The sequence below is a fragment of the Tyto alba genome, unplaced genomic scaffold (assembly GCF_018691265.1).
Source record: "Tyto alba isolate M040663 unplaced genomic scaffold, T.alba_DEE_v4.0 Super-Scaffold_26, whole genome shotgun sequence".
Taxonomy (NCBI): domain Eukaryota; kingdom Metazoa; phylum Chordata; class Aves; order Strigiformes; family Tytonidae; genus Tyto; species Tyto alba.
In genome coordinates, this window is record NW_024881300.1 from 10,651,705 (window position 1) to 10,667,045 (window position 15,341).

A 15,341-nucleotide genomic window follows, 5' to 3' on the forward strand; every position below is an offset into this window, starting at 1 on the left:
GAAAGTAACTCTCTAGAGTTATGGAAAATGCTTGAAAGCAGGAATCCAGAAAGCTGGAAAAAGTCCAAAAAGAAACCCAGAATATTTTTTCATTATATCTCATTATATTAATCACATCCTATGGAATTTAAAAGATATTTTCTGGTGGCCTGGGTCTTGATAACCAGAGGCTCAGACTGGAAGGGCTCTGTATGCAAGGTCAACCCTGCTATCCTCCATCCGTGCGCAGCTCCAGTCCTGCGTTTGTCTGAGATCAGAATTTGGCTCCCAATGCGTATTTCCACGCAGTATTTACCACCCTAGAAGGAGTGATTATATTTAATGGCAGAATTTCAGTTGACTTCTCAATATGTATTGAGTTGACCTTTAAGTTAAACCACAGATTAATTTTTTTTAGTTGTCTCTTTAAGTACATTTATAGACCTCTCTGTTCCGATTAGCATAACAGTACATAGACAAAAGTTACCTGGGTCATATTATTTGTTGAAATCAGAGGAATTGCATGGCTCCTTCAGAAGGCAAATATTTTGGCCCCCTTTAACCACTCTATACATTAGTTTTGTTGCAAAATGATTTTGGTTTATACACAGAGACACCCAAGTGGGTATCAGTTTGCTTGAAAGCCTGGAGCCTGCCATTGATTTCATATAAGTAAACCTTCTCTCTGGAAGACGACGGAAGTCAGTGAAGCTTATGCGAGATTGAGTGGGTCTTCCATAGGCAGCAGGGTGTGGAGCAAGGCTTCGGTGTGCTACATACTGATGGCAGGAATGTTTGCCTCTCTGCTACCTGACATGTTGTGTTTGGCTTAAGTTCTTCAGAGACAGGTGTAGATCACTTCTCCCCTAAATCATCAAAAAGTGCCCCAAGCCCCTATATGGATGCTTTGTGCCCCACTGCCCATAGAAATTTCAATATCTTGGACTTCTACAATTTTATTTACGATAAAATCCTCAGTAGCACCTGGTCCTCTGTGTACTGACTGCCGCAGGAGTTATTGGAAGGAGATTTTGGTTTTGTTTCATTTAACATCTAATGGATTTGCTGCATATTTATCATGTGCCCTTGCTGGGTGGTGATGCTTGGGTTCGGGGACGTGAGTGAGAGCTAAAGCCACCCCTCAGTTCTGGGTGACGATTATTGGTCTGCGTGCAACACGTACAGCAACCAGCCAGCTCCGGGTGACCCGTGGTGACATTAGCATGACCACCCTCCCAATTAGCGGCTGGTGGCCTCTTGCTGGCCAGGGGGCTCCAGCCTGGAGGCGGGTGGTGGCCAGGACGGTGCCGCAGGTGCACCTGAGGTGATGGGCTGGTGGCCCCTTGCGCACCCAGGTCCTTGGGGCCCTCTGTCCCTCTCACACTGGGAGCGAATACCACATAAATATAAATGCAAAAATAAATACAAAAGGAGCATGGATTCGAAATGAAACAATGTAATGTGCCAGCTCTTAGCCTCAGGCAAATTTTCATGTCTCTTTTACGAATCTTTGTAAGTAAGGGTTAGGCTATGAGGCCCCAGCTTGTAGACAACTCCTGCTTGTGTATTGTGTAAGCACATGTGCATTCCCACACAAGCCTGTGGGATGACTTACAGGCTTCATAGTATGCATAACCTTCAGCAATTTGCTGAATCAGGGTCTAAATACTGAAATATTCTTTAATAGTGCTGGCTCCACAATGAAACTCTAGAAGGCACATTTCCCTTTCAGTGTCTCTCCATAAGACTCATCAATGATAATGGAGTTACATTAGGCACATCTAAAGTTAATTATACAGTTACCTCCTTCTTGGCCCCTGTTTGTCAGAATATGATTAAAAAAAAAAAATTCTCTGTCTTCTAACATCTATTTTTATTTGAATTTTGATCTTCCATCTAGACGGAAGAGTAAAGGGCACACTAAGAAGTCCTTAGGTAGGTGGGTCTGGATGTTTGTTAGCTGAGAGCTGGCATGGGAAATGTGTTAAGGAAACCTGCAGAAAAAAAAAAAAAAAACAAACTATGGAAACCAAAGCAGAAGAAGTATTTAGGGCAGGTTGTTAATAAATGGTAGCAAATCTCTTCCTTTTTAAAATGAAGTGTGTGGCTTTTAAGGATGCTGATTTATTTTGGAGTATAGGTTCAGAGGTATGCTTCAATCGGAAAAAACAAATGCTGATGTTCACTAAAAACACAGGAATTTATGATGTAGAGATGAGGTTGAATGAAACAGTAGATCTAGAAATTCTGCAATTCACTGCATATTAAAAAAAAAAAAAGTATTTTTTACGTTTGTTCAATTGTTTTTTTAACATGATCTCACAATTAAATATGGTGAACCAAAATCCTCTATTCAGGTGTCTGAATGTCTTGATTTTGGTATATGTGCACATTGATGAGGGATGCCAGGTTTGTCTAGGGATCCAGTAGCTCTGACATACTCCAGTTTACAGTACCTGGAGTGTGCTCAGTTGTTAATGTGTTTTGCATGCAAGATCACTGTGCTTCAGCATGACAGCTAAAAAAAATGTAATTTTATTTTAATTGGAGCAGGATACAATTTCGAAAAAAAAAAAAAAAATCTGATTCTTTGCTAGAGATTTGTTCCACAGGAGTCCAGTCAGAAACATCCTAGTACTTAATAAAGTCAAATTCCTTACTGAGCATTCCCATGAGCTCCTGTGGAAGCCAGTGGGAGTTGCGCATGAGTACCGAGGGCAGCATTTTGCCCTTAGGACTGAATTTCCCAACTGACTACTCTTTTAGACTGTCTTTTGATTAACAATCTGTTTGCAGCAGGCTAGGGCCAGAGAGGCAGAGTATACCCCACTGTTCAAATCTGTGGCAAAATATTCTATGGAGAGCTACTTAATAAAAATCAACTTGCTCCAATAGTCATTGAGAAATACCTCAACTGTTAGCAATCAATCGAGGGCTGAGTTGGGAAAAAAAAAATACAAAAGGACATCAAAGAGGTTCTCATTCCCAGTCTATTGCTCTATTTAAGGGTCCTATAATTCGGTGAGGTTGTGTGCTAAATAATTTGTAAGCCTTCAGAACATCCAGGTTATTGTTTGTGGACAGATGGTGCATCACATTTTATTGCTTATTCCTTCTGTGGTTTCTCATATGCAGGACTGATGTGCACTCTGAAGTCTTTGTTTCCTTGCTAAAATCTCTAATCTAAAACAGGCAATCAAGCACACAGACAGTGCTTCAGAAAGCATAATCATAGTTTTAAAGGGGGAAGAAAACATTTCAGCTGCAGTTAGGAAGCAGATGTGTTCCCTGAAAATGCAAAAGGTTATCAGAAGTATTAAAATAGGAAAATAGATATGGAATTTGGAGTGCTGGGGAGAACATGTTTTTTATTTCAGTACTGCAGGGTAGGTCTGCCTTTTTGTAGGCTACCTGCTTTGTATCTGTCTCTCTGTGGAGCTGGTGTAGCAAAAGCCTTCGGAGACCGGCTTTCGCTTCCACCTTTCCCCCTGAGATTGGCAGTCTTTGTCTTTTACAGGCAAGGAGCAGCCGTGTTGTGATCCTGCAACCGCTGCTGCCCTGAAGAGTTAAATCATGTTGATATACAGGAAGGAAATGGAATAGACTAACTCTACTCTTTTCTTCCTACGGATTTTTCTTTTTATTCTGAAGATAGAATTACTGTTTGTAAGCATCTGAAAGTCATTAGTGGCTCTGCAGTCTGTCAGGTGCCGACGCAAAAAACTGCTGAAACTGAACGGGTTCCTGTGCGGAGTGCTGGGAATTTGTCATGTGCTGATGAGCAGTTATAATAATATATGAGCAAATCACAAGCATTCTGCAAATTAATCAAATTTTTTTTCCCCTTCTCCCTTGTCTCTGGGAGAGTGGCTTTGCCGGCAGACGTAGGTGAAGCAGTTTTACTCACAGATGGTAGCTCTGGCATCAGATGGAATTTATATAACAGTAATTCTGATTTCCTGCCAAAGTAGCACTGAAAACACCAGGGAGATTGTACAAGACAAGTCATGTGGTTTTGCTGAGGTTGTTGTGGGAAGTTTAAGGGGGGAAATCTCAAATTTTCCTCTTTGCATTTATTGTTTTAGCCTGAAGGGCCAGAAATTGTACACCATTCTGCCATAGGCGAAATCCAACACATCTTTTTTTATGAATTGCGCTGAAAGAGTGCTTCCCAGCTGTTGAAACTGCTGGTGGGGAGGGAGCCACATGACTCCTCATCCTTTCCCTTTCCGTACAAGGATTAAAGGAGGGAGGGTTCAAAAGGTTGCTGCACTACATGTTGGAGTGAGGCAGGGTCTCCCTTCCCAGGAAGCGATGCCATGTTCACTTAGGTTATACTCCCTCTGGCATAACGAAATAGAGGGGGGGGCGGCTTTCAGGAGCTTCAGTAAACATATCAGCAAAGGCTCTTCCCACTCATTAAAACAGGGGGATTTTCAGTGAGGTTAGTTGGGTAGATTAAGGTTATTAGTTGCATCTCCACTGATATTTCCAGTCTGATCAGTAAAAAGCAGAAACACGGGGTTTTTTACGCGCTAAGGGTAAATGCTTGGTGTGCTTGTTATACAGCCGGAATATGTACCAATCTCATGGTGGGTCCAATCCTGACCTCATTCAGAGCAGTGCAGATCTGTTCAAACCACGGGCTTGTAATGAGGATGTGAGAACAGAATCAGGCCCTGTGGCTTTTGAATCAGATCGCGCTTTTAAAAACAAAAGCAGTCTTCCCTAGAAAAATATTACGGTGTTTTTATAATAGCAGCGTATTGAGTAATGCATGGGGCATAGCAAGACTGCTGTGACACTAAAAGAAAAAAATAGACGTGAGCAGAACGGGAGAACTTTCAGGGGCTGTTTTTAATAAAGAGGTGAATTCTTTCTGCAGTAGGAAAAATGATAAAAAGATGGCGTATCAGCTACATTATGCAACAAAGTAATGCTGCTGTGTTTTTATAATGTAAGGCACTGCCCATTTGTTTTGGTTTACGTGACTGCAGTGAAATAAGTGGATTAGACTGAAACTTTAGCATGCTTCATTGCAGCTGGTTGCAGACATCTGTCATTCCTCAGCCATACATTCTGGATCATGCCAAGAAGAAAAAGCAAAGTCTGACACCTTTCATTTTAGAGAGCCTTTTATAGAAAAGAAAAGGAGAAGGGGAGAAAGCATTTCCTTTGTGACTTAATAAAAAAGACACTTTTTCTGTGACAACATCAACAGTACTTTCCAGAGGGAGAGGTCCTGCAAAGTTAATGCTCAATTTATTCTTTGCAGCCTTTTAATTTTTACTGTTTGAGCTCCTGATTTGTTGAATGGGATATGATAAAAATATGGGGGGGTTTTGTTTGTTTTGTTTTGTTTTGTTTTTTACAGAGACATTAGCTATATGTACATCTATGTAGGGAAATGTGCCTGGTGAGAGGTGGGTGCTGTGAGTCCCCACTCAGGCTGCGCTCGTGGTAATTCAGTGCAGTGATGGCACATAATGCTGCAGCATTGCCGATAATGAGTAGTTCAGAGAATCACACTCACAAAATCCCATAAACAGATAATAGTAATGTTTTAGCTGAATGATTAGTGGGGTTGTGAGCTACTTGTGGATAATTTGAAATATTAGCTGTTAGTGAGCTGGGTATTTATTTACTTAAAGTGTTTTGTTTTTCCTCAGTCTCTTTACTAACATGCCACTGTAGATAGAGAATCATGAGTTACATGGCAAGTTATAATGTGAAAAAAATACCATCTAAATTACACTAATTATGTAACACAGCAAGAACTAAAATTAAAGGAGAACATGCTTAGCCCAAGTGACATCATACATGTACAAAACAATTATTCTAGCCTAGGATCCCACCTCAGCGAACGTTATAGAACATGGATGATTCCATCGCTTCCCATTTAGGTGATTTGTAGACCACAGGACTGGTGGGGAGACTCCTGATCCTAGCCTGGTTGTGTATAGAGGGGGAGATTTTTGCATGGTGCAGGCTGTGTGGCTGTCCTGTTCAACACCAGCTGAGGATATGACACATTGAAATGCGGGCAGGAAAAATTTAGAAAGCTGAGTGTGGGATTTTTTAAATTCCATTTCACCAAATAAAATAAATAAGCTCAAGACAGTTGCCCAGAGTGAGAGAGAAAATGCTATTGTATTTATGAATTGCTAGGCAGAATAAAGGATATTTGGTAGCGAAATATGATCACTGACAAGGCCTTTCCTATTAGCACCTCTGAATTGCGTGATCTCTTTACTAAAATCCCAGTGCCACCAGTACAGCATTTATTCTGGGAAATCATAAGTATGTTAAATTAAAATAGAGCTTCATTACAGAAGTCCTAAATGCTCCCTCAAATAATAAATATTTACTGACACAATTAAAAAATATGACAGAACATTAGACAGAAAACTTGTGAATGACTTAATAGGAAAACTGAGATATTTTGCTCAAGGGAGCTAGAAGGGGAATGTAATGTCATTGATGTGTTTAAAACAAGTAAGTGGGTGAATAGACATAACAATTAATTGAAATATGTAAGTAAGGGCAAAGGTGGGCACATGTAATTTTGATAATCAGAAGAACTCAGGCTTAGTTAATATTAGAGAAAAGTCTGCCACTTACCTACAAAATATGTTTCTTTAGCTGCAGTCTACTTGGATCCTCAAAGCATAAGAGAAAGACAAGGCTGTCAGAGGGCTAAAAACCCCTTACTCGCTGGGTTCAGGTACTTTATCCTCTCGTGTGGGGGGGCCCAGGCTGCAGAGATGAAGGGGTGCACCACTTATGCCTTCAGGCTTTGGGAGAACAAGAATTGATACAAGAGTGGGGGACACGGCTGGAGATGAATGCTTGTATTTCTGGTCAAGCTGTTGCGAGTTTAGGATTATGAAGGGAATTATGACTGAGGAATTTATGAATTGCCGTAGCCGTTGCCATCATAAATTTAGTCAGAGGTGGCCTGCTTTTTACAACAGGTACCTAGTGCCCTTGATAAGAACTCTGTCCTCTACTTATGTGTATAAACCAAAGTAAATAAATATGAAAAATTAAATATAATTACATTTCCCAAAGCATGGGACAATGGTAGTCTGGCATTTCAGGCTCAATCAATGACAGCATTGCCACTAACCTCGTTTGGAGTCCGCTGAGGCACTGGGCTCGTAACTCATGTTGTCATGTCAAAACCCAAACTCGTGTGCTGTCGTGCAAGGGGTGCTGTGCTGTGAGGGGCGGGTGGACCCACTGGCAGCTCTCCGAAATACACAGGTCTTTAGAAAGCAAAGTCTTCAGCTGTTTTTCAGATTTTTTGTTTTACAAAGTTCATGTAGTGTTTAATATTTGTTTAGGAGGATGCTTTTTTTTTTTTTTTCCAAAAAAAGTTCCAGTTCCTTTCTAAATCAAAAGTTCCTGTGTGAAAAGCTTACTCTTTTGAAATAGAAACAAATTCTGTGCTAAGTGTCTGGAGTTGAGTAATCCTGTTACTTTATCAGCTCTGCAAGAAAAGGGAAATGTTTGTTTTCCCAGGAATTGCAAGTCTTCATTATACTGCCAGTGACTTCACGAGCTGTTTTGAAATTTGCTTGTAGTTAGTGTACTGCAGAGGGCTAGCAAGTTCCTCAGTCTGTCTCCAAATAATTATAATTTCTATGCTGTATATAACAAAGGAAACAAGTGTTAAATTAGTGATGTTTTACGTAACTTGTGACTGATTTGCTTAGTAAGCAGTTGAAAGCGTATGTATGAAGGACAGTGGTAGAATTTTCTACTTGTTTTTCTTTATCATAAGTGTCCAGGTGGCTGTTAGCTACTGTGCCATACTGATCTACCTTTGGCTGTTTTACATAGCAGGGTTAGTTTGTTGGTGGCTTTTTCTTTTGCTTTTAAAGGAACACGGTGTGACAGTTAGTGGTTGTAACCTTTTGAGACAGGAATGGACTGTTACTTTAAATGCAGATTTTATTTTAAGGGGAATGTGTGAAATTAAGTTAATCTTTTAATAATGTGTTAAAGGCAAAGTGTAGCATCAACTTCTGCTTTTCTGTGTCATCATTAAACCCTTTAGTATACTCATCAGCAAGTTGAAATACCTATTCTGAAACATGAAGCACTGTATAATATACTAAATCAGGAGCAGACTCCACCTTCGATTACATTCCAGAAAAGCCATGTAGGTATCTGTGGGTTTATTTTGATCCTATGAACGGAGATTTTTTTTAAAAGTAAGAATCTTTGAAATGAATTAATTACGTGCTTGGTCCTTTCATCCTCCAGCTCTTCTGCAGCCAGTGATGGTTCAGACATCTGCCACCCTGCTATTGCAGGTGCCTGTAGACTGAGTGTCCACCTCGGCAAAACTCCAGGGCTGCAGTGCCACGTGGTGGCTTTGGGATGGGTGCTGGCCCCAGGATGGTGCTATACACCACAATAATCCCTACGGGGGATTTCTTCTGGATCACTAACCTGCCACAGTTGACTTCACAGGTGGATAAATCCTAGTAGTTTTAGGGCAATTTTTCCAAACATCTGTAATACATTTATTTAGGATCAAGCTGGTGGTTGTGTTTTGCCGTGAGCTGGCCTTTTACCCCAGACTTTTCCTCCCTCTCTTACTGTAACCCATAGTACATGTGAACTGATGGCAGTTCATATGTTCGGACTGGAGCTGCCCCTGGAAGTGACTGCTCTGTATTAGCAAGCCATGATTTAGGTAACTAGTCTGGTGCCTCTTATTTGATTACTCTCAGGACTGAACCTGGTAATGAAGGAATCCAGTTGAGTGGAGGGTGGTCAGGGAGATGCTGTAGCTTTAGGTGTACCACGGGAAATGCATAACCCAAAGCCTTAGCTTTGGTAGGCGAAAATGTTCCCAGGCCTTCCTAAAATGCAGATACTTATGTTTTATTTTGTATATACTTCTACAGTAAATCATCAAAAAAGCCTCAGACAAGGCTTTTCATTTTTATGGCTTTTCCTGGTCAACATGAAATAGAGAGTTTTTAAAATTTAATTTCCTTTTTTTTGTAATTCAATAAACATATAAACTTCACAGAATATTGTAATTTTCCCAGAAGACCATCTTGGCTGGTCCTGGACCTGTTTGTAAATAAACATATACTTTTCAATTGTTTTATAAAAACTTTTATTACATATACGAACCTGATTGGAAGTACTTTAATCTGTCTAGTATTTTGGGAGTTTCATAAAATGCATATTTTGAGACCAATAAAGTGGAATGGCTCAATCAGAGCCATTACTGTCTATTGGACAAATATATTTATTCAGCATTTTCCCATCCATACTGTTATGCTCCAGATCAGAATGGCTGCTTTAGAGCCATTCTGCTCTCCTGGGTAATGCATACAGTACTTGGGATGTTTGCTGTGGATAGTAAATATATTTATGAAAATTTATACATTAAAAAGGGAAATCGCACTAGCCAAGATTTAAATTAAAATAGTTCTCCCTTTGCAAATGCTTCTTATTATGCTGTAATAGCGTTACTTTAAAATGGCAGCATTCACCAAGATGCCTGAGGCTGTGGTCTAAGGAAGCCATGAGTTCAGCCCAGCAGTTACTGCCGGAGAATTGGAGATGCTCAAAACATCTTTCTTCCTGTGCAGAAAGCACACAACCATCATTGCTGGCTGTTACTTCTCAGACAACATGCACTTCATGTGTTTAAGGATGATTGTACCTCAAATACAAGCTTGTGTAGGAGAAAAGGTTTAAAGCAGCCATTCCCGAGAAGGTCCAGGCTCACTGAAGGTTTGAATGTGGCTTGCTGACTTTGCACTGCAGCCGATGTGTGGTTACATGGACCGTTCCCCCCGCAGTGGTGTGGGACTCAGCATCTCAGTGCAGAAGGCAGTGGCCATCCATCCTAAGCCACTGTAGGTGGTCCTGCAAGCATGCCTGGTCATGGCTGGAGAGGTCCTGGCCCCTTGGGATTGCTACAGCAGCCCAGGAGTTCAGTTCAGATTTTCAGTGTCCAACTTCTCAACTAAAGAGGTTTGCCTTCAATAAATTCAAACCTTTGAGACTTTTCAAATATTTCTTACTGAGGGAGTAATTTTTTCTTTTAAAGAAGTAATTGCTGTTATTTTCAATTTTCACTGAAAGGATAGGCTTAAACCAGGCAAAGAAATATGAAATGAGTTTGCTGTATTGCATCTCAGTAAGTACTATAGCCATTGGCCATCTAAGGAAAAACATTCTGTCAGTGAATCGTGGCCCTTTTTGCATTTTAAGGGAACAAATGTCATATCTAAGAAACACATTTTATTCAGGACTTAATTATAATTTATAGTACATTGCACAGCATTTGTTTTCTGTTCATCATTTTATTGCTCTTCTGCCTTTTCTCTAAATTTATGCATTAAATTGTGTGTCTGTGTGTCTGTATCCGTGTATCTGTGTGTATATATGTACACATATGCAATATAATAAAAAGTGGTGTAGTGGGGACAACAGACGGCTTGTGTGTGATGTATTATTGGCATTTTTCTTTCAAATTACCATTTTCTTGCTGCTTTGGGAGAAAGCCATGATTTTGCTGTGATTAGTACACTTTTAACAATCTGGAATAAATTCCTGATCTTATTCATGTGACTAGTCCAATGCCCATTTTTACGTTTTAGTGCAAACCCCTACATATGTGCCTGTAATACCACAAAAATAAGATGTTTCTTTGTGGAAATTTTTATAGAATTTGGATGCCGATCAAATATTTTTAGAAGTGGAGAATTAATGCGGCTTGACCATGTAAATGATTTTTTTAATGAAAAAGACTTTAGTATTCATCACTCTTTCTCTCTCTCTCTTGTTTGTGTTTTCCTTTGTGCTAGTCTTAAATAATGGATCCATATCAAAGTTAATAAATTAGTAACTATTAGCAGTGTTTGGATTACAGTAAGTAACCCAATGACACTTTGCTGACATTGACTTTTGTATTCCAATAATACATTTTGAGTTTTAAAGATAAGACAAAGCGAAATAGGTTTGGCAAGTAGTTGAATCCTTAACAACTCATGGGCAATGGCTTTGTTTAAATCTAAGGCCTCTGCTTTAAATATACTTTCCTTTAATTGGTCCTAAACCCCAGACTTTGAGATCCATGTCTTTCTCAAAACCTGGATTTTCTGACTCTGTTCAGCTGATGCACCATGTTGGTCTGCATCGGTCATGCCATGCTGTGAAACCTAACACAATGTGACTGATGCAGGGTGATATGATGTGTCACAAAGAAACATATCAGATCACAAACTTGAAAGAAAAGAAAACAAACTTTTTTTTTTTTTTTTCTCTCCAAGCCTAAATTAATGAAGCAGCACATGTTTTTAGAAAGGTGGACTAGTTTTAAACATTGAGGGATTTTTCTAAATATTGGTCCCACAGAAAAGTTCTCCATCCTGACCAGAAGGCACCTGCACTCCTTGTGCTCTCCCGAGTACAGTCAAAACTAGAGAGGATGATGCACCTAGGTCATCTCAGCACTGCTGCCACCGTTGAGTCTGATCCTGGAAGGTTTAGATCACTTTCAGAGGACTGGTTTCAGCAGGTGCTGGAGGTACTCACTCTTCCTGGGGAAATCCGCACCTTCTAAAAATGTTCTTTGACTCCAGCTACTATTCTTGTAATTTTACCTATTTTTTTTATTATTATTTTCTGCTGTTTCATTTCTTTAGACTGTCAGCTTCCATCCAGAGGATTATGAAGTCTCTTCACATGCTCAGTCACAGATTCGTAGAACATTGCTCCACAACAACAGAATTATTTCAGCTGCAAACAATATATTGTCCTCTATCCTCACTTTTTAATTGGAGAAGTATGCACCATAGTTTGCCTGCCTTGTTGGCCCACCTTTAGTTTAATTCTCCTTACTACTAATGCAATGCATTACACATTATATCCTGAACTATCAGGAAGATTTTTTTTTTTTGAAGGGCTTTCATATAATTTTATTGGAAGATATATAGTGGGTAAAATATATATATGAACTATAGCTTGCTAAGAAAGAACCTACCAACCACTGCTAGATAAAACGTTATAAATTTATTGCCAACTTATCTGGGAAGGGTTATTTTAAGAGCCTGCTGCCCACAACAAGTTTTTGAGCTAAAATTAATGGATGGGATACCTAAGAGAAATGGGCATTTTCCTTCACCCTTTAGTTACAAGCAAATTGCAGATATTGTTATCTTTGCAAGTGAGAATAATCTCTAGTTTTTGTACTACTTCTGCTGTAAACAATGTACCGCTTGCTTTCCCATGACCCTCACTATGTATACATATTTATATATTATTCATACCGGATTAAAAATGAATGTGCTCTTTACCACAGTTGTACTGCATAGTGACAATACAAATTAACTTATTGTGTACTTACTTTTCACAAGGCAGTGATGTGAAATTTTGATGGCCTGAAAAAGTAAGTTGTGGGGGAGGCAATGCAGAACTGAATCCTTGTAGGTGCACTTTATGTTGTCTGATTTATTAAAGTGCATTGAATTAATAAATGACATTCTCTGTATGGAACTGCACGAGTTTGAACTTGGTTTGGTGGTGGGCAGAAAGAGTTTGCTTTTAGTCTGGTGCCTGCAAGGTGGTTAGCTCCATCCATGCCTCATGGATTCCTTGTTTAGAATTTGTTCTTTGCGGGAAGGAGTTAGGATGGCCATTTAATGGGAGCTACTGGTGGACAAAGCATTAAGAGCTGGTTGGTGAGACGTCGTACTGTTGGCTAGAGGTACCGAGTCTAGTTAAAACTGTCCAGTGTATTTGCATGCTACGTGATGCTTGAGGGGTTCAAGGGGTGGCTGGTGAGCACATTGTGCCTTCTTGCTCCTGGAGTCCCATCACTCTGTGCTCCCTGCACTCTTCTCTGCCAGCAGTTATCAAGGACATTATGTCATCTATTGTACATCCAGCCACTGGCCATTGCAGCACACAAGAAAGACCAAATAAACAGAATAGCTTTTTGTTTTTCACCACAGCATCAATAAAACCAGAGTAAATAAGGCTGGAGGGCAAGTTGTCATTTGTCGCAACTTAGCAGGGTGCCTTCTGTTCTTAGCAAGGTAACCAGTTGTCAGATGGTCAAATGAAATGCTGGAAATACTGGAAGGGAGCTGGTGCTGCTGGTGTAGGTAGTGTCACATCTCAGAGAATGTGATAGTGGCAAGCCTTTATCTTTTGGAGAAAGGAAAAAATCACTTCAGTTCTTCATGGATCAAGTCTTCTTCCCCTTTACCCAACTTTTCTCCCACTTTGTAAAAGGCATTTTGGCACCTCCCCAAGCAGAGTATGCGGTAGACCCCTTAACTCTGCCCAGTCAGAGACATTAACCAGGAGGGAGGAAGAGGAGAAGAAAAGAGAGTCCAGAACCTAGTTGTGAATTCTGGTGACTTTATCCATCTCTGATAAACAACAGAGGAGATGTAATGGTTTTCTTAGATTTTTTTTTTTCCGAGTTTTCAAATATTTCTAGATTTTCTGAGACAATGAAAATCAGACTTTCTCTGGACCTTCTTCAAACCCAGACAGTTTTGGGAGTGCTTCCAGTTTTCAAAACTATTATATTCAAAATTTTTCAAACATATTTCTCCTTCTGTATTGATTTTAGGACTGACTCTAAGAGGCAGTAGGGACACCTTCAATCTCTTCTTCATATCTTCCAGATGAAATTTTACTATAAAAGCCCAATCCAATTTCTGTAACATTATCTATGTAGGTTTCTTCTATTGCTATGAAACTTTCCACTGAAATTTGACTTTGCAATGATTAGCAGCTTACAGATTTAATGTCTTTTTCCGTATGAAGTTGTCAAGGAAAATGTCTTACTTTATCTCAGGAGAGAACTAGAAGATTGACCCACAGTCCATCCCAAGATTTGCACATAAATATGCATGTTGGACGTCTTGTGGGGGTGGCCACACTTCTGTCAGTCTTCAACTTGTAAAAGCAAAGGGTGGAGGGGAGCTTTCCATCCTTGAGAAAGGAAACATGCCTGTGGTCCCGGGTCATAGGGCTTAGGTCACTGTGGACTGGACTTAACACTTCTTTCTTCTGGGTAGCAAGCAGTATGTTTTGGGGGACTCAGCCTTCAACTGGTAGCTTTAATGTAACAGTAAAAATGGCAAGTTATTTAAGCAAGAACTAGTGCTGGCTTGGGTGGATTTACTCTGCTGAAGATGCTTATGCTGGTGAGCCAGCAACAGTGCAAGGTTAGAACCAGCAGTTATCCAGGCACAAGCATCTATTTACTTATCTGTTAAATCCCCACCTAAAATCTAGGTGAGATGGTCCCAGCCCATTCCCACATAGCAGGAAATGTAGTCCTCCACCTCTGCTCAACCAGAATCTGTTTTATGCCTGCTAGGTGGTATCATGATGGCAAAGGAAAATGTGCTCTTCAAATGTGGAGATAGGGTATTGTTTTTCACTTATCCTGGCTTTATGTAGATGGTCTGGCACATTTATTTATTCATTTATTTGAGCAAATTAAAGCAAGCTAAGCGCATTTGACCTCAGATGGTCCTTGTTTAAGTTAATTTGAGAGACAAAGCTCATAAAGTTCCAGTAAAACACATCAACAACTTCCCAGCATAGGTTGAAATGTGATTGCTGAAACATAACCTCCAAAACCAGATACAGCATGGAGATTCAAAGTCACAATAATCTGAAAAATATGGGAGAGTATATTGATAGCCTTACTAAGAAGTGATATCTTTCATTCATGCCTTTGTTTTGCAGTCGGTTGATGTTTCACCCACAAGAAGTACATCAATCAGATTTTGTGCATTAACATTCCTTTTCTAATCTATCTTGGACATTTTATTTTAAAGCTGGTGATAACCTCGGGCCCTGTTATGTGCTTGCGTATCTTTACTCACAGGAGTAATCTCACTGGAGTAAATGTCTGCAGGTTTGAGGCCTTGGTTATCTCAAGCCATTATTTCTTTCCATTAAAAAGTAATCTGTGTGGTTAAAATAAAACATACAATTCTTTACTCAGAAACCCACCCAAAGACAAAGTGTGTTTATTAGACTAAGGATCTGCACATTGTCATCCTTGAATTGCACTTCAATAAAAAAGATAATTAACAAATGTAAAAGAAGGCAGTCTCATACATGGATTGCACTGTATTTACAAGAGTTTAGTTTGGATTGCAGGCTGACGGATTTACAGCCAGGTCTGAGGAGGGAGATGAAATAGCTGCACTTCTCTGGCAAATACAACACAGAAAATTTTTAAACTGCAGTTTCTTTAACTAGGCGTCATGCAAATAGCACAGATTTCTTATTCCTGCTGATGAAATGTGGCGATGTCCTCCATCCAACAAGAGGGATCTCTGCTTGTGGAG

At 39.8% G+C, this 15,341-nt stretch overlaps 1 protein-coding gene across 4 annotated transcripts in view; it reads left to right on the plus strand.

Annotated features, from left to right (window-relative positions):
• Nucleotides 1–15,341, plus strand: part of ZNF536 (zinc finger protein 536) — a 352,630-nt gene that overhangs the window by 333,358 nt on the left and 3,931 nt on the right. The window lies entirely within an intron of this gene.